Raw genomic sequence first — 20297 nt, forward strand, 5'->3', positions numbered from 1 at the left:
TCTTAATGTGAGTTCACTGGAATCAGTAACATAAGAGAGAGAAAGAATCAGGAGAAAGAATCGGGAAAGGCAAAACCAGATGAGATGACAGTGAAGATATCTCAAGGTCTTTGATGTTCCCTGAAGGCAGCCATAGGGGCTCCATTGGTGTGCTTAACTCTTCTCTCTCCCCCTCCCACTATTTCCCCCCATTAAAAACACACCTTCTTGTATTGTTATCAGCTCCAGTGGGGCAATGTAACATGTCCCTTAGATCAGCCTCTGTACCAGAGGACTGGAGAATGGTCAATGTAACACCCACTTATTTTAAAAAAAGGTTCCAGAGGCGACCCAGGCCAGTTAGCTTAACATCTGTTCCAGGTAAATTAATGGAAAGCATTATTAAAGATAGAATTGTCAAGCATTTAGAAAGGCAAGCCTTGCCTTCTGTAAAGGCAAGGCATCTGTAAAGGTAGGTCCTGTCTCACTAACCATTTAGAGTTTTTTGAAGCATATGGACAGGAATGAGCCTGTGGACATTGTGTATTTGAATTTCCAAAAGGTTTTTGACAAAGTCTGCTAAGCAAAGATTGCTAAGCAAACTTCATAGTTATGGGATAAAAGGACAAGTCCTCTTTTAGATTGAGAGCTGGTTGAAAAATAGGAAGCAGAGAGTAGGAATAAATGGTAAGTTCTCACAATAGAGGGATGTGAGCAGTGGGGTCCGGTGCTTTTCAACCTGCTCATCAATGACCTGGAGTTGGGTGTGATTGAACTGTGAGGTGGCCAAGTTTGCAGATGACACCAAATTATTTAGGTTGGTTAAAACAAAATCGGACTGTGAAGAGCTCCAAAAGGATCTCTACAAACTGGAAGAATGGGCAATAAAATGGCAAATGAGATTCAATATGAGCATGTGTAAAGTGATGCATATTGGGGCAAAAAATCCCAACTTCACATATGCACTGATGGGATCTAAGCTGGCAGCGAAGACCAAGAAAGGGATCTTGGGGTGGTAGTGGATCACGCAATGATGATGTCAACCCAATGTGTGGCTGCTGTGAAAAAGGCAACTTCCATGCTGGCCATAATTAGACAAGGATTAGAGAATAAAACTGCTGCTATCATACTGCCCTTGTACAAATCTATGGTGAGACCATACTTGGAATACTGTGTACAGTTCTGGTCACCACACCTAAAAAAAGGATCTCACAGAGCTTGAGAAGGTGCAGAAAAGAGCAACCAAAATGAGGGTTTTTTGGGGTTTTCCTGTATACCTTTTCTCGTGTGTGTGTGTGTGTGTGTGTGTGTGGGTGGGGGAAGCAGAGTCTGTGTGTGTATGTGGGTGGGGGGAGCGGTTTCTGTGGGTTGGGGGGAGAAGCCAAAGGGGGGCTTTCGCCTGTTCTGCCAAGGGGGTTGTGTGACCTGTGCGTGGCTCACACTAGGATTAGTGGCAACTGTTCACATCTATCCCTTCTAGGGTTGCCAGGACCCTCTTTGCCACTGGTGGGAGGTTTTGGGAGCAGAGCCTGAGGAGGGCGGATTTGGGGAGGGGAGGGACTTCAATGCTATAGAGTCCAGTTGCCGAAGCGGCCATTTTATCCAGGGAACTGATCTCTATCGGCTGGAGATCAGTTGTAACAGCAGATCTCCAGCTACTACCTGGATGTTGGCAACCTTAATCCCTTCCCTTTCTGTAAAGCATCTCTAAGTAGACATTTGTATGCAGATGCAGAATAAGGAGAGCCGACCCCTTCAGACTCCCCGAACTGTCAAAAGAGAGGGAGGTGGTGCTGATGCTGTTCCCTATATGGCCTTCATTCCCCCACCCCCAAATCCATCATAAAGAAGGCAGCTGTCATGACTCCCCCCTCCACCTGCTGAGGCAGACCACACACCCTTCCCAACGCCTCTCTGAGTCGAGGGTTCAGGAGCCGTCTTAAACACACCGACAAAAATCACTGCCTGCCATTCCCTTCATGCACCAATTATTCTAGCAACCCACCTACCCCTCCAACATATGAAACTATTTTAAAAAATCAAATCTTATAAAGGTATATTATAAAGGTATACTAACGAACCATATTTGATTCTGTACTGAGTCACATTTGGCTCTGCAGTGATAGGTTACAGACCCCTGCTATAGCCAACAAGTTAGATTAAAAACAAATAAAAGGGCACATCAGGTTTATACGAGGGAACAGGAGGAAACCGCTGCATATCTAATCTGAGTCAGAAGGCAGGTGACTTCTATGCAATGTTTAACTGGTGTAGAGGTTAAACATTGATTTGACATTAAACTAGACTGCTGGTACTTCATGAGTTGCACTCACATTGCCTATAGTCTAAATACAAACATAAATCTTCACAAGTAGATCTGCCTGAGCTCTGTACGCCTGGGCAATGAATTACAGTTAATGTCCGAGTCATATTTTGCCGGCAGGCCCGGGCCTAGCTTAAGAATTTCTTCCTTGGTATGAGGCACTTTGTCTTGATTACCAAGAACAGATTGTCCAGCACACTGTTACTCAGATAGCATCCCGAACTCAGAAAAGACATTCAGCCTGACTACTTGGAAGGCAACAGGCAAAATGGTGTTTTATCCCAGCCAGTGGTTTCCAATATACTGGGCGGGGGGGAAGGATGAAATATCTAGAAGACCATACAAATCATGTTTCTTTCTTTTTTTTTCTTACAGAGCTTTCCTAGAACTGCTTTGTTTTTAAAGGCAACTCACAGATCTCTTTGGTTATAGTTCTTTATTTTCAATACCAAGATTTTCATTTCATTGCCTAAGAAACAAGTGGCTTATCAAGAGATTCCTTGAGAATTGGGTTGCCAACCTCCAGGTACTAGCTGGAGATCTCTCGCTAGTACAACTGATCTCCAGCCGATAGAGATCAGTTCACCTGGAGAAAATGGCCACTTTGGCAATTGGACTCTATGGCACTGAAATCCCTCCCCTCCCCAAACCCCGTCCTCCTCAGGCTCCACCCCAAAAATCTCCTGCCGGGGCGAAGAGGGATTTGGCAACCCTGCTTGAGAGTTTTCACTCACTCTTCCTGGATCTCCTTTCTTCTGAGGGCAACAAAGCAACTTTTCTATGAGACTACCCCACCAATCTCTGGGAATTGACATGGGGGATTCATAACTTTCTTAAAGTGGTTTCCATCACCAATATGCAAAATTCACATAAAAATCTTGTACAAGGACAAAATCCTCCTTGAACCACAAGGAAAGGCAGGGCATAAATGTTTCAATAAATAAATACATAAAAATAAAGTGTTTCAGGTTTTAACAGAAATACAGAAAGGGTTATATATGAAAAAGTACATATCTCTTTTCAAAATATTTCTATACTGGTCTTTGACTTTCCCATTTTTGACTTTCCCATCTTTGACTTTGACTTTCCCATTTTTGAAGTATCCAAGGGGAAAAATCCCAAAATGTTGCAGAATTCGATGCTTTTCCAATATCAAATAAGGAATCCATGAGGTATTAAAATGTAATAAAATACAGTCATGAGTAATTGGGCCGTGTATCCTTTCGACACACTTAAGGTTGACGTAAGAGAATCCTAACAAGTAAGATAAGTGTCCCCTTGCCTTCCATTTAGAGGACCAATCTATCCATTGTCCCTGAAATTTATAAATATCAAGGATTGTAACTTTTGGTACTAAAATCAATGAGGTGGAGAATTCAGGGGCATGTGCTATTCTAGGTAGGTTCTCTTTCAATAAATGAGGGGGTTGACACCGTAAATTGTTTATAGGACACAAATCTCCCTGATCCCCCTGTTTTGGAACTACAAAGTGTGAGGTACCAAGCTGTTTACCAAAAAAAATGGAGTAATGGGTCGAGCTTTTCATAAATTTTACTCACGGTCTGAGCTATTAAAAGTGTTTGGGAAGCCAAAAATTCAAAGTCCTTGGAGAGAATATTGTTCTTTGGTGAAATCTGTTTCTGGTGGCTTAAGTGTTGAGTCTCATTTTAGTCTCATTAATAATACTTTTATCTGTTAATAGTGGAGTTTGATCATTGGGGAGCAAAGGTAAATAATGATTTGAGCAGATAGTGGAAGAACTGATATCTAGGAAATCATCATTTCTACTTTGTTTTCTTCGGGGCACTGAAAGTTCCTCAAAAGGATGATTTATTTCCCTCCCCATAATAATAACCAATTATTTTCAATCCCCTTAGTGCTTAAGTTAATAAAAGGTGACTATCTATCAAATTCAGAGTTTTGTGCCCTATCTCCCTACAGGAAATATAAAGCCACAAAAGGGAACAAATCCGGAAGAAGTGAAAACTCAGAGAACAGCCTTCTCAGCCAGCTGAGCCAGCTAAGCTCCACTTTAAAATAATAACAGTTAAATAAAATAAGTAAATAAATAAATAGGTAAAACACAATATATAGCCTGCAACTATAGAACAGAGAGGAAGGCTCTGCCTATAGCCCAGCTGATCCTTCCCCAAAAACCAAAGCTAATTAAGGCACGCTCGGTGTTTTATCAAACATCTTCACAAAAAGGCTTGCTTCCAAGGAATGGTTAACCGAATTTCAGGCTGACAGTACAATTCTATCCAGAAGTAGTCCAATCTGAGCCCACTAAAATCAAGTCTAAGCCAACAGACTCAGATTAGACTAACTTTGTACAGGTTGAGTATCCCTTATCCGGACTGCTTGGGACCAGAAGTGGTCCGTATTTCAGACCTTTCCGTATATTTGAATATTTTGGAATTTTTGCATATACATAATGAGATATCTTGGGGATGGGACCTGAATGTAATTTTAAACAATATTTTTAATATTGTCGAAGGTTTTCACGGTCAGAGTTCATTGGTTCTTGTAGGTTATCCGGGCTGTGTAACCAAGATAATACCAAGACCACATGTAATACCAAGACCACGGTTACACAGCCCGGATAACCTACAAGAACCAATATTTTTAATAATTTTGTGTACATTGAACCATCAGAATGCAAAGGTATAACTATCTCACCAGAATACCTGCATCAGCTGTTAAACAAGAGCAACAACAAACAAATTAACGGCAGGCTTTCAGTCTCACCTAAGATGCAGTGTACACTGTATTTTGATTTTTTAGAGGAAACAGTGAAAGCAGGCAGCTCAAAGGCTCCAGTTTTTGGGTCAATCCAGATATGGGATGTCCGGATAAGGGATACTCTACCTGTACTGGATTCCAAGGATTTGTGTTATAGCTTATCGCACTACAACATAGTAGCTTCTATTAAAATTATTTGATTGTGTATGAAAGTTGATACGTATACATTGTACTGGGGGAAGGTGAATATAGGATAAGGATTGTAGGACCCGGAGAGTGAGCTTTTATAATGTTCTTTCTTGGTGCCAAAGACTTTGAACATTAGATGCCAAAGCTTAAAGTGGCTCCACCACCTTGTCTAATGCTAGTTTTGTCATTAGTTTGACTTAATGGGGGAAAAAACAATGGATGAGCTACATGAAGATTGCCTTATTCAGCATGACAAGCCGTTACTCACAGCCTCATTTATGCCCATGGCTCAAAACCAAACCAGCAACTGCCATCAGCTGCATGATGGAATAAAACCAAACATATCCTTCACTATCCACTGTTGGTAAATTGATAAATAAGCCCAGACTGGAGAGCACTATCTAAGCTTAATGCATTGGTGCGCATTCACATTCTTTAGATCATCTGCAAATCAGAATAATTTAGATTTCTTATTGTCTATCTTTAAAGGCACACTTTTAAGAAATGACAGTTTTAAAAAGAAATCCCACATTTAATATGAAATAAAGAGACAGTATACAAAAAGAGAAGCACATGAGATAACTTCATACTCCCATGCATCACTATAGCCTTTGCCTTAACTTTCAGAACAGATTTCAAACAAGTCTATATTAAAAGAAACACTGGGCATATTGGTCCGGATCCCACCTAAAATTTCAGCAGATGGATTTCCATCCTCAGAACATGACTTTCTCACCCCCCCTCCTACTGCCCATAATGCCCCCCCATCCTACTCCTCAGGGACAGGGAAGTCCCTGGAATAGTTTGGGGGTGGAGTCAAAGGTCAGCTGGAGGAGGGAAAAATGGACAAAAATTGCACCCCTTCCATCTACAGAATTTTTAGGCAAGAGCCCGTCCATTATGAGGCACAACCAATCAACGACTATGAGATGTCTGAGGCACATCACCCCATTATAAAGGCAATAAGAAGTGCAAGAGATACTGTAACAATGAAGATCAGTGTTACCATAATGAGGGAACAAGTTTTTATGGGTTGGGGCCCAGTGTCTGAAACAGATGCTGATTAAAGATTTAATTTCCACAGCAAAGCCAGACACTTGTAAAGGAGCTACAACCAGTATTCAGCGAATCTCAGCTCTTCACAGTCTAGATATTCTGCACATTTTGATTGGACAAGGAAGCTTGCCTTTCTAACCATTTAATAAAGCCCAATTTCTGCTCTATTCATCCACATTAACCCACTTCTTGGGTTGTATGCAGCTGTGAAGTAAGAGAGATGTTTTCTGACCTATCCTGTATTTCAGGATTAGACCTTGATGTGATCTGGCCACCAGATGGAAGGAATGTTGATACATTTGTACAACCCCGAATAATACTTCCTGGATTAGAGGATCTAAGAGTGGTTTCAGATGTGTTGGGGGAACAGACAGTGCAAATGATTTGTGTTTCCCCTCTGTACACTTCTATGTAAACTCTTAAGTTGAACATTTATGTTTCAAGTACACAGACTCATTTAATTGTTTGTAACAACAGTAATTCAGTGTATAAAAACAGTAAAGTGTTCCCAAGGCATAATTGCATGCCATCCAAAACACTCCTGAACAACAGTTGTAAAAAAGAAAGAGAGCTGTGCGTAATGCTATACCTTCAATTAGTTCTATCTTCTTTCCAATAAATGCAGCAGCCTCCTATGGAAGTTAGAAGATACATTTCAGGCTTGCACAGGGGATGAAAGGAGAGAAAATTCAGCCTTTCAAAAAAAGCTGAGCAACAATCTCCTTCTTTTACTGTTTCTTAAATTACAGAACAGTGAAAACAAAGTTGTTCCTAGCTGCATAACTAGCTGCATAACTAGGCCAATTACTATCATAGAGGATAAAGTTCTTATACCTCAACATGATTTAGATTTCTAATACACCCCAAATCCCCCAAGTAAGCTCATAATAACAATACGACAACTAACATAAGAAGTTAACCAACTCAAGATACAATACCATCCGCAAGGTCCAAAAAAAGAAGAAGAAAACCCTTCAAAGGCCACCACAACAGCTAACCGTGTACAGCAGTCTTACATACAAGGTCAGCAAATCAGGAGTTTGACTAATAAAAGTTCAACAGTCAGAGCACTCCAAAATATTGTCTTTTTTACTCTACACAGATGAAGAAACTAAAACTTTTAAACAAGAACATATGGACTGAGTTCCATTCCTGTCAAGATGCTCAAAAAGTAGGCAATCGCTAAACGTTAGCAGGATTCCAAATCTGCAGAGCATTACTAAGATTTTTTTAAATTTCATCAACGGCAACAAAAGTTTATTCAAAACATAGACCACAGAAGACGTAAGACTACTATGCCTAAGCACTGACAACAGCTTTTCTGACACTAGCCCTCATAAACTTTCCCAAAAAAGATGCAGATCCACAGATCTGCGAGTTTAATAATTCACAGACCTATGTAGCCGGGGTGGGTTTTTTTTTGGGGGGGGGGGTGGAACTTATCATGCTTAGTTACACCTTCTGACCATCTCAAATTATAATCTTGAAACCTCTTAGCAAAAACCCATTTATTACTAAGGAAATATCATCCCTGGGCTGTTCTTGGTAAACACTGGGCCTGGTTTTCTGTAAAAGGCTAAGCTTGTGTATGGGCTGTACCATTTCAGAACACAGAAAGAACCTCACATAATTGAATCTTGCTGCAACTCCATTCCCCCCCACACACAAAAATCCTACAATTTGGAGAAGGTGTCAGGAACAAGGGTGCTAAGCCTAGCTTTCACCATGAACTTGAAGGATTTTTCATTACATAGAGGAACATTCAGGCCTCTACATCCCTTCCCATGTAACCTAAAATGGCACAGCCCAGCCAGGTGTACTATTTCTGTGACAACTAGGCCTAGGGTTGCCAACCTCCAGGTAGTAGCTGGAGATCTTCTGGGATTACAACTGATCTCCAGCTGATAGAGATCAGTTCCCCAGGAGAAAATGGCCGCTTTGGCCACTGGATTCTATGGCATTGAAATCCCTCCCCTCCCCAAACCCCGCCCTCCTAGGCTCTGCCCCCAAAACCTCCTGCTGGTGGCGAAGAGGGACGTGACAACCCTAAAAGGAGGATTTCTTCAAAGTATATTCACACGAACAGATGTTGTTCCCGTTTATATGGCTCTCTGCTATTGGTAATGAGGACAGAGCTAAACTGAAGAAGGAGCCAGAGTAGGGATTATTCTTTTAAAACAGAGTTACCAATTCGTGTTTCTGGTAGGGGGTTCCTATGCCTCTCATTCTTGCACAACAAACAAATTTAATTTCCCCCCCTTGCATGCAGATAGGGTTGCCAGGTCCCTCTTTGCCACTGGAGGGAGGTTTTTGGGGCAGAGCCTGAGGAGGGTGGGTTTGGGGAGGGAAGGGACTTCAATGCCATAGAGTCCAATGGCCAAAGTGGCCATTTTCTCCAGGTGAACGGATCTCTATCGGCTGGAGATCAGTTGTAATAGCAGGAGATCTCCAGCTAGTACCTGGAGGTTGGCAACCCTACATGAGTTAGTTGTTGGAGGGGAAGAGAAGACACTTGTAAGTCACTTTGGGACTCCTTATGGTAGAAAAAAGCAGGGTATAAAAACCAACTCTTCTTCATCTAAAACAGGCATGGAAGGAGCACCATTAGGGTCATGGCACTGGGAGGATATCTTTTCCAAGCCATGTTTCTTATTTCACTAATCCCTCTCCTGGATGAAAAAAGCTGCTTGGGGGTGGCAAGACTATTTCCATCAAGAACATGGTCGGAGGGTTGGGTGGAGTGGAGCCAACTCAGCATCATGACACCAATTGGAATCATTCCCTTGGTCAAAAGTCTTTCGGCCCTCATGTGACCCATTCCCACTATGTATAAAGAGAGAGTGTAGAACTATTTTCCTAGAGAGCAGAGCAGCAGAGTTCTGGGATGTCACCACATGACTACAAGTATATTACACTCTTTATGGCAAATGATATTACTGTACTCAAAAGGCAAGTGAACACTAAAAAAGAAAGATTCACTGTACAATTGTATGTAGCCCTTATCTGAACAGGTCAGCAATAAGCAGTTCTGGCAAACATGAAAACCATCTAAATGTTGCTTGCAATTTACTGCTGCATTCATAGCATGGCATTGACTAATAGAAGGAAGTTTCGCTTTCTGACAACCTGCAGTTGTCAGCTGCGGCTGCTGAGAGTTCACACGCCAGAACAGCTGAAAATACCTTACGGCTAAAGGGTGCAGCACTGAGTCCTATACTATGCATGATCCCTCTGTCAGACTAGAAAACTTGAGTAACCTAATGCTTAACTCTCTGAACGGCCCTAATATATCCCTTGGCACAGAAACGTAACTTCAACAGATTGTGCATACCTTCGCTCCATATGGAAAGCAACAGCTTCATTAGAATTACGTATCAGCAGCAATCCCTCACCTCGGTCCAAAACTCCCAGCTGCTCTCCATTACTCAGGGTGGAAATATGCTCTGCAATATGAAACCACTCAAAACTGTCCAGGTATTTCGAAATAAATGTTATCCTGCAGGATGGTCGTGAGGCTGATTCATTATTTCATTCCAAGACATTGTCAACACTTTTCATTTCTCTACCACCACCTCTCCCTTTTTATTTTATTTTATTTTTTTATGCCTAGCATGTGCTTCAAAAATGCATCCGGTTTATCCCACTAAGTTCAAATGTCTTTGATGATGGTTTAAAGGCCATAATGTCATGTACTTGTGTTAAAATAGTATCATTGTTCAGGAATCTCATTTCTACATTTATTTTTAATACAAAAAGACCAGGTACGCTTACACAACAGAGCACTTCACATTCTGCTATTTCTTCATTTCCACAGACTTTTTCAAAGACTTCTTCCATGTTTCTTATTTAGCACTATTTACTTCATCCCCCCCCCTGCAAATCTCTGATTGATTCATTTAATTATATCCTGCCTTTCTCCCCAAGTGGAGACCCAAAGCAGCTTCCAACAACAAATAAGATACAATATTGCAAAAACAAAACAAAAAGACAATCAAACAGGAAAGAAAGAAACCAAACAAACAAAAACCGTAGGGGTAGCTTCTAAAAGCAGAATGGCTCTCTCACCCACTGGCAGTAGGTGATGATCCTCGGGCTAAGACAGTCGCCAGGCCTCTTTTGGTAACCTCTGGGAGATTTCTGAGGTGGATCCTGGGGAGGGTCGCATCTGACCCAGACGCGATGTCACTGTCAGATGACGCTCTAGGACCCCTCCAACTCTATCATAAAAACCATTGAGACTGGGGGAAGGGATTCCTAGAGCATAACACAAAAGTTACATCACTTCCAGGTCGGGCATCATTCCGTCCTCCTTTTTGTCCTGCCATGAACATCAGCAGTGGCAGGAATGTGAGCACAGCAGAATGGTAGGTTGCCAACCTCCAGGTCATAGCTGGAGATCTATTACAACTAAAATAGCAGCGTGAAATTCTGACAGAGAATGCTGATATGTTGCCTGGAGTATGATGGACCGATACCCAGGCCTATAGACAGAGAGGCACATTGTTAGGGTTGCCAACCTCCACGTAGTAGCTGGAGTAGGGTTGCCAGGTCCCTCTCTGCCACCGGCGGGAGGTTTTTGGGGCGGAGCCTGAGGTGGGTGAGGTTTGGGGAGGGGAGGGACTTCAATGCTACAGAGTTCAATTGCCAAAGTGGCCATTTTCTCCAGGTGAGTGGATCTCTATCGGCTGGAGATTAGTTGTAATAGCAGGAGATCTCCAGCTACTACCTGGAGGTTGGCAACGCTAAGCTGGAGACCTCCTGCTATTACAACTGATCTCCAGCCAATAGAGATCAGTTAACCTGGATAAAATGGCTGTTTTGGCAATTGCACTCTATGGCATTGAAGTCCCTCCCCTCCCCAAAACCCACCCTTCTCAGGCTCCGCCCCAAAAACCTCCCACTTGTGGTGAAAAGGGACCTGGCAACCCTACAGAAGGGGGTCACTCGCTGGAAATGGGCACTTGGTAAGCCTAGCTGAAGGCCATGAGCCCTTTGACTCTTGCCCAGGCCTTAATCACCTGCACACAACAAAGAGGAAGTCTAAATGTTACAAGCTAGCAGTCATCTTCCCACAACTGATGGGTGATGCAGACTTTAGCAATACTGTTCATGAAATCACATTAGTAAGGAAGGATATTTGTCGACCCAGTGTTTAACTGGGTGGAGCGACTGGAGCCGGCTACATGAAAGTAAGACCTGGTTTAGATCCTATGCCTTGTTTCTGCCTGTACCACACCCTGTTACAATTGCATGGGCAGTCCTCCACTGTGGAGAACATTCTCCCCAGTGCTTCCAGTCATGCAAGACTAGTGCCTTTCAATTAGCAAAAAGTGCACAGCCAAAGGAACGCACACCACAGTGGGAAAAAGAGCTGTACAATTGGAAACAAGGCATGAATCCAAGTCATTGTCTGCACAGAGTTACTGTAAACAGGTGATTAAGTATATAACCCCTCCCCCCAAAAAAATGTTTGTTAGTAGAAGCAGAAAGAGCAGGAGAGAGAGTCCAGAAAATGTGCAATGCACAGACAGAATGGTCATTAGGCAGGACTGTTTTCAGAGTATTTCATGGAATGTCAAGGCTGACTGTTAAGTGGATTTGGAAAGCACTCATATCTTGTTATCTGAGTTCTTACTTTTCGCATAAGTAGCATACACTGGATGCACTTGGCTAATCAATTATATGTCCTCAATGACATGATTTTCTAACATCAGTATTTCATGCTCTCAGGATGAGTTGATCTATTATTGTAAGAGCTCTGCTGTTGTTTCTGGTTTAACTGCAGTCTCTATTTACATTCTGTTATTTCCCACCTCTGCTTTTTTACATTGTTTGGGACTGAAGATGGCTATTCAAAAAGACTGTGTTTTTTTTTCCAAGCAGACTATGGGAGCAAAGTTCAGTCTTGTACCAGCAAACCAGGAGTTTCCCCTAAACTAGGAGTTTCAAAAGAAGTGCTCATGTTACAGGAATAGTATGGTAGACATAGACCATGGCTCCATCCCAAACCAGTAACATTAAAATTATCTAGTTGTGTTGGGGGAAATCACTGGGGGTGACAGGGACATTGCTGGTATGGGAAGTAACCATGCCATCACATCATCCCACATTATTTCCCTCATTTCAATTTTATTGGAGGGGTGTAAGACAGAGCTAGGGAGAACAGCTCCTATAAAAATTATTCCTGGAAAGAGAGGCTGACAAAAACCTGCTGCAATGAGACAGAATATGTGAGCAAATCTGGGAAAACAGGTCACATTCAACAAGACACAAAACTCTTTTGACTCTTAATTCTGCTTCTTGGTTTGTTAGCCTTTGGTCTTTATGCAGGGACATTTCCCCATGGTCATCCCTGCCAACTGGTTTGGGGCTTCCTTTTGGTTATGCATGCCTTTTCTGCCCGTCAGAGGTCGCCTCACTCTCCCTGCGCCTTTTCCCTGTGTTTTCCTAATTCTGGCAAAAAAAGGCATCTGGAAAAAAACATGTGGGGAGGGCGGGGTGACCTCTGACGGGCGGAAAAGGCATGCATAACCAAAAGGAAGTCCCAAAGCAGTCAGCGCGGGGGTGACTGCGGGGAAATGCCCCTGCATAAAAGGCCAAAGGTTAACAAACCAAGAAGCAGAAGTAAGAGTCAAAAGAGTTTTGTGTCTTGTTGAATGAGACCTATTTTCACGGATTTGCTCACATATTCTCTCTCACTGCAGCAGGTTAAGAAGATAGAATAAACATATGAATCAGTAATGTCCCTGTGCAGCCAAGACTGGATGCAAATGTGAGTAACGTTGATACTGACACTGATGGATTCTAAGTAAAATAGAGATGGTTGCAGCCACCAAGGGAGTGGCACATAATAAGTGAATCCAAAGTGTATTAATTCATATCTTGAATCAGTGGGTAGGGATGTGGTTTACAGTGCAATCCTATGCAGAGTTACTTCGGTCTAACCCCATTGAAATGAAGAAGAAGAAGAGTTGGTTTTAATATGCTGACTTTCTCTGCCACTTAAGGGATAATCAAACCAGCTTACAATTACCTTCCCTTCCCCTCCCACAACAGACACCTTGTGAGGTAGGTGAGGCTGACAGAGCATGACTAGCCCAAGATCACCCAGCTGGCTTCATGTGTAGGAGTGGGGAAACCAACCCGGTTCACCAGAGTAGTGTCCGCTGCTCATGTGGAGGAGTGGGGAATCGAACCCGGTTCTCCAGATTAGAGTCCACAGTTCCTAACCACTACACCACACTAGTCAGAACTGCAATGTGGTTTGTTTCTCTGTCTATTGACTTCATTTATACCCTGCCTTTCTCCCCAGCAAGGACCAAAGCGACTCACATAATTTTTTCCAAATGTTTCCTCCACATGGTGCGCCTCCCCCTGAAATGAAATGTGTGTTGTTAGGTACATCATCTAAAAAATGTCATTTTCAAACTTTTAGAAGCTTAATAGGTAAACCACTACAAATCATTATCATTGGGTAAAATTAGATTTCCAATTTATCATTAACATGTATTAACAATGCCAGATTTGAATTAATGGGGGGTGGTTCGGCCTACAGTGATCAATTATATTGATATTCAGTGTCATCTACAATGTGTAACACTGCCCAAAGAGACCTAAACCACAGAAAATACATTGCTGTGCATTCAGGATTCTATTCCAGGGTATCATTCAGACATCAGACATTAAACGATGCCCAAATCGGTCACAGTTCGGGCACATGTCAACTCGCAAGGGTATTTCTCTCATACTTAATGCGGTTTGTTTGAGTCAATTATGATTTACACATTTAGATACAACATGATTTGCAGACTTCAGTCCATCAAGGGGCCACACATGGACATGGAAGTGGGCTTACACACAGGAAGCTTGATGGGGAAACTGTGTGCCAATGGCTGCTGTGTGCTCCTTCCCTCTGCTTGGCAGTCCTGGGCCAATGCCTGGCTGCTGAGGTTAAATGGCTGAGAGTAAACAAGCTGAAAGTGAATTCTGACAAAATGGAGATGGTGGTCATTGGGAAGGCTGATGTGTCGGAGGGCACTGTGCTTCCCACATCTGATGAGGTACAACTGACCCCCCCCCCACCTCTCATTTAAGAGTAGAGGCTATGCTGGACCCAGTATTACTGCTGGAGTGCAAAGCTGATTCAGTTGCAAAAATGCATTCTTTCATTTTCATTTAGCTGGGAGACTGCTTCCTACTTTGACTCAGCCAATCTGGCCACTTAGATTCATGCCACTGCAATCCCTCAGCTAGGGAGCCAATGTGGTATAGTGGTTAAGAGCAGTGGTTTGGAGCAGCAGACTCTGATCTGGAGAACCTCCTCCACATGAGCTGCGGAGGCTAATCTGGTGAACTGGGTTGGTTTCCCCACTCCTACACATGAAGCCAGCTGGGTGACCTTAGACTAGTCACACTCTCTCCGCCCCACCTACCTCACAGGGTGTTTGTTGTGGGGAGGGGAAGGGAAGGTAATTGTAAGCTGGTTTGATTCTTCCTTAAGTGGTAGAGAAAGTCGGCATATAAAAACCAAATCTTCGTCTTCTAGACTACACTCAGTATGGGTCTGCCCTTGAAATCAACTTGGAAATTCAACTGGTGCGGAATGCCGTGGCTCAATTACTATTGGGAGTTGGTGGTATGTACATATTACATGGGCTTGGGCTTTACATATTTAGCTCCACATATCGGCCATATGGCAGGAGGCTGGTTTTAGTCCCTCTCATTCTCCTTTCCAAACAGATTATCAGCATCAGTCTCTCTCTGGGGTTACATCTGGCCAGACTAAACTTCTTCGTGCATTAAGATTTGGGTTGGAGTGCTCATTTCAAGAGGTATCGAATGAAAGTACAAGTCACAACTCCAAAGTGATGCAGTTCTTAGTCCAAAGTTATGTAGAATCTTTATGCATTCAAGATTTAATTGCCCTTTTTCAATGGTTTTGCTGGGTCGTATGCTAAGGATCCCTTTTTTAGATCAGCGGTGTCTCTGCTCTCTTCAGTCAGTGGACTCCTTGGTACATATCCTTTTACATTGTCCTTACGTGAACCAACTTAGGCTAAAATGGATTATACCATGTTTTAGCAAATGGTCCACGTTTTATCAAGCAACTTTGGAGTTCCTCTTAGAGGATTGTGACCCTCAGTGTACTTACTTTGTTGCTCATTTTTTTGGATGCTGCTGAGAAGAGTCAAAGGGAGGTGTTTTTAGAGATGGGTCTTATTTAGGTTTTATGGTTTTATTGTTCATGACCTTGGTCTAAGAACAGGGGGGGGGAAAGAGTGACGCAGTTCTGAGTCTTCAAATGTTCTGCACAGTATGACGAAGCAGGAAATACCCACATGCCCCTTCATATCCTACAGCCTGACCTCTTTAGTTCTTTCCCAAACTAAAGGGACCTCATTGTCACCGAGTTATAAATTTCACCTCCATGATCTAGTATTAGACAATCTGGCCCTTTATGAAACAAAGGTCTTAATTAGAAGCAAATACATAGGAGCCTGTCATAATTGGAGTGGACACCACTTTTAATTCAAACACTTAATTGGCCAATACCGCATACTCAGCAGCAAGGATTTTAAATCATTGTTTTTTGTTTTTGTTTTTATTGAGAGGGGGAAAGGTTTGCATGCAAAACTAGCTGGTTCCCTCTGGCGCTCTCCCACTAGACTTAGGTAGGTCATCTCCCTGGAGGAAAAAAATCACTCCAAAATATAGACAGGAGTAAAGAAGTACTCCTTTCCATTGGTGTCATTGTCACTAAGTGTCCTTTATTGTTTTAACTAGGGGAGGCAAATTAATCATCAAAAACATTGGCCTGACAGTAATTAATAAGCACAGATGCAGAGAGCCCCGTTGGCTGCAAGAAACACAATCATGGAATTGGGGATGGATTTTGCTCTTCCTGCTGCTACAGGGGCTGATTTCGAGGAGGGGCTTCTGGGGAGCTTTGAAATTTTTAGGACAGGAGGAAAGCTTCTGTCTTAAAGAAAAAAATTTCCAACTCTGGAAAATCATTCAGCACCATACTTAATTAGTGGTTATATTTTATCATTGTGAACTATTTCATTTAGCAGCTTCAGCACAATAGGTCAAAGGCCGTTGACATTTTAAAATGTATACAGAAAAGTCCTTGCTGATTTAAATGTTTTACACTTCCTTACATGGAACACAAGAGGTTTATATGTACCCTGGGATACAGTGATCGGCACAACCAGTTCTGCATAGCCTGGACATGTTCGTTGAATAGCACATCCTCCACCCTGGTGCCACATGATAAGCATGCCTTTTTAAAGACTGGATGGCATTTCAAAAACAATGTAGATAAGGAGTGTCAAACATGCGGCTCAGGGGCCGAATCCAGACCCTAAAGAGCTCTTATCCGGCGCACAAGCCAGCCGAGGTAGCTGCCACCCCCAGTCCAAGTCTGGGGCTTGCCAGCCGAGGCAGCCACCCCCGGCCCCAGTCCCAAGGGATCAGTGATCAAAGACTGTTAAATAAAAGAATATACTGTAAGTGTGTTATTGCTTTAAGCACATTTGTATTTTAAGTTTAAAAATTAAGTACAAAACCATTAATTGGTTTTGTCTGTGTCTTCAATAAACTTAGTATCTCCAGTATGTGGCATTAAATTTTATAGTACCATGGCCCGGCCCAACCAAGTGACACTTATGGCATATCTGGCTTTCATAACAAATGAGTTCAACACCCCTGCCATAGAATCCACCTTCCAAATTGCCCATTTACTCCAGGTGAACTGATCTCTGGCATCTGGAGATTAGTTGTAATAGTGGGAGATCTCCATCTACCACCTGGAGGTTGGCAACCCTATAATATAATAAAAATCAATGTAGCATTTCATAAAATTAAAAGGACTTGTCAAAAATGAAAATGAAGCATCCCCCTGAAATTCTGTGCATATCCTTAAAATTGCTCTTTGAATACCAGCATTATATTCTATATTCCATGTAATATACCAGTAATCACCCTGCGAATGATGATTACAGGCATCTGACTTTAATTCTTTTAACCTTTTCTTATATGAATCTATTTGTTTTACAAAGCTTGCAGTTTACTGTCTTTTTCTTGAATTTGCAAAATATTCCAGCCCTTTAATATCACAAATATCTATGCAATCTTAGAAGCCAATTTAGATGCTACAGTAAAACTCTCTGATGCAATCAGTGGAAGACAGCTATTATTTAGTAGCCGTTTGAAGGCACTCAGACTGGAAAGAGCATTTTTCAAAAGCTAAAAGGCTTTACAGTATATCAAATGTCTAACACACTTCATTTGCTTCATGGAGCGCTGAATGTTTATACACACCTTCCTTTTGCAAAGCAGTAAATCTAGTAAAAATGCAGCATAAACCAAATGTTAATGATTTCCCCAGAAGGCATGTGATGCTCAACTGTAAACATATGCAAAAGAATATGTGCACCTCATACATGAAAACAATTGGACTTTTAAAATATCCTTTAGTTCTATAGAGCTTCTGAAGGAATTACATCTCTGAACTCTGTAGGCTTGGATGGAAAAAAAATGAATGGTTTTTGTCTTCCCACAACAGAAGGTTCTTGCTCTCCCAGAGTAATTTATGGCCTTTTATGACGCGATGCTTCCCCACGGTCACCCCGCTCAACTGCTTCGGGGCTTCCTTTTGATTATGCATGCTTTTTTTGCCTGTCAAAGGTCGCCTCGCTCTCCCTGCGTGTTTTGCCTGCATTTTCCAGGCTAAAACAGCATCTAGGAAACATGGGCAACATGTGCGGGGAGAGTGAGACGACCTCTGATGGGCGAAAAAGGCAGGCATAATCAAAAGGAAGCCCGGAAGCAGTCAGAGGGGGTGACCACGGGGAAACATCCCTACATATAAGGCCAATGTCCCTGAAAATACAAGGAACCCCTAACCTCACTTATATTTCACGTATCAAATAAAGAGACCCTAACCTGTTTCCCCTTGCCCAGAGATATGAATGCCTGGGAATAGGACTGCCAACTCTGGGTAGGGAAATTCCTGAAGATTTGGGGGTGGACCTGAAGGGCAGAATTCGGGGGAAGGAGGGACATAAGCAGGGTATAATGCCATAGAATCCACCCTCCAAAAGCAGCCATTTTCTACAGGGGAACTGGTCTCTCTAGTCTGGAGATCAGTTGTAATTCCAGATCTCCAGACCCCACCTAGAAGTTAGCAAGCCTGCCTGGGAAAGAGAACAGAAAAAGGGGGGATTTCTCTGCAAGCTGCTTCTTGTCATTTAATCGGTTTTTAATCCAGGAGAGGACTTGGTCTCATCCCATGACAGCCAAGCTTACTCGAGTGTCTTTGGTGAAGTATCTTATCAAATACCTTTTGGAAGTCCAAGAATATAATGCCTACCTGATCACTCTTATGCTCATGCTTATTAACCTTCCCAGAGAACTCCAAAAGACTAGTAAGGCCCTTCTCCCTTTGGAGAAGTCAAGCTGCTATTTCCTCAGCAGGCTTTGTTCCTCAGTGTGCTAGTAATTCTTTCTTTAATAACACTTTTTCCTAATTTACCCTGAAGGGATTTAGGCCATGTGGCCTTTAATAATCTGGTTTCCCTCTGGAACCCTTTTGTAAAAAACGGTATACCTGCTACTTTCCAGTCCTCTGGTAAGAAGGGTGATTTTAGCCACAAGTTACATATACTGATTAGTACATCACTAACCCTTGGGTGTATGTCACTCAAACTCAGAGTTCAGATTTCAATTTGCCCAGTAGTCCTAGAATTTCATCTTTCATCACATCCATTTGTTCCCCAGTGTATTTGTTTCTGAGAGGACTGGGAGATTGAATTTCCAAGTGGCTCTCAGACATGGCTGGTACTGGAGCAGTTCAATATGGTGGATGCACCATTACTGCAAGCTGAGAGAAAACTCTTGGAAACGAATGATTCCCCCCAAAAAAAAACATTTTGTAAGAAAGACCGTAAACACTGAACCAATTCCCAATCAAGCTGAGGACAGTTCAGCCATCACCAGCTGGTATGGGATTTCTAATTTTAGACAAATGGGATATAGGAATGGCTGGCTGGCTGGAATTATCATACAGGGTGAGCTAGCCAGCCCAGTCCTACAAGATCAAAAATGGGTTTACCTGAAGTAAGACAAACAGTACTCTCCACAGCAGTATCTACAGAAAGATCCTATGCTAGGCAAGCATGGGTGAAGTTTTCCATAATGTTGTTCCTTGCTGTTTACTCTTCACCCTGTGTCACAACACAATGACATGTGAGTTGTGGGTTCTCCTCAGTTCCTGTATGTGAGGTGCCCAGTTCGGATTGGGACCATGGTGCATGTGGACAAAAAGATCCAGCTTCCCCCCAGCACCACACCATTTTCCCAGCCAGAAACAGTTCCAGGAGGCGCTATCGAGCCTCTTAGGGAACCCTAGCCATATCTTAGAGAACATGCGGGTTTTGTCCAGAGACTGAGAGAGCTATGCATAGGATCTGCAATTATTTTTTAAACTGCTACAAATAAAAAGAGGGTTCCAGGTTTCCCCTGCCTGCCCCCTGCCTGAATTCACAATGTGTAGGGTTGCCAGGTGCCTCTTTGTTAACGGCGGGAGGTTTTTGGGGCGGAGCCTGAGGAGGGTGGGGTTTGGGGAGGGGAGGGACTTCAATGCCATAGAGTCTAATGGCCCAAGCGGCCATTTTCTCCAGGTGAACTGATCTCTATTGGCTGGAGATCAGTTGTAATAACAGGAGGTCTCCAGTTTAGCGTTGCCAACCTCCAGGTAGTAGCTGGAGATCTCCTGCTATTACAACTGATCTCCAGCCGATAGAGATCCACTCACCTGGAGAAAATGCCCGCTTTGGCAATTGGACTCTATGGCATTGAAGTTCCTCCCCTCCCCAAACCTCACCCTCCTCAGGCTCCGCCCCAAAAACCTCCCGCCGTTAACAAAGAGGCACCTGGCAACCCCACTCCAGCTACTACCTGGAGGCTGGCAACCCTAACAATGTGCCTCTCTGTCTGTAGGCCTGGG

Source organism: Euleptes europaea, chromosome 15 (assembly GCF_029931775.1).
Source record: "Euleptes europaea isolate rEulEur1 chromosome 15, rEulEur1.hap1, whole genome shotgun sequence".
Taxonomy (NCBI): domain Eukaryota; kingdom Metazoa; phylum Chordata; class Lepidosauria; order Squamata; family Sphaerodactylidae; genus Euleptes; species Euleptes europaea.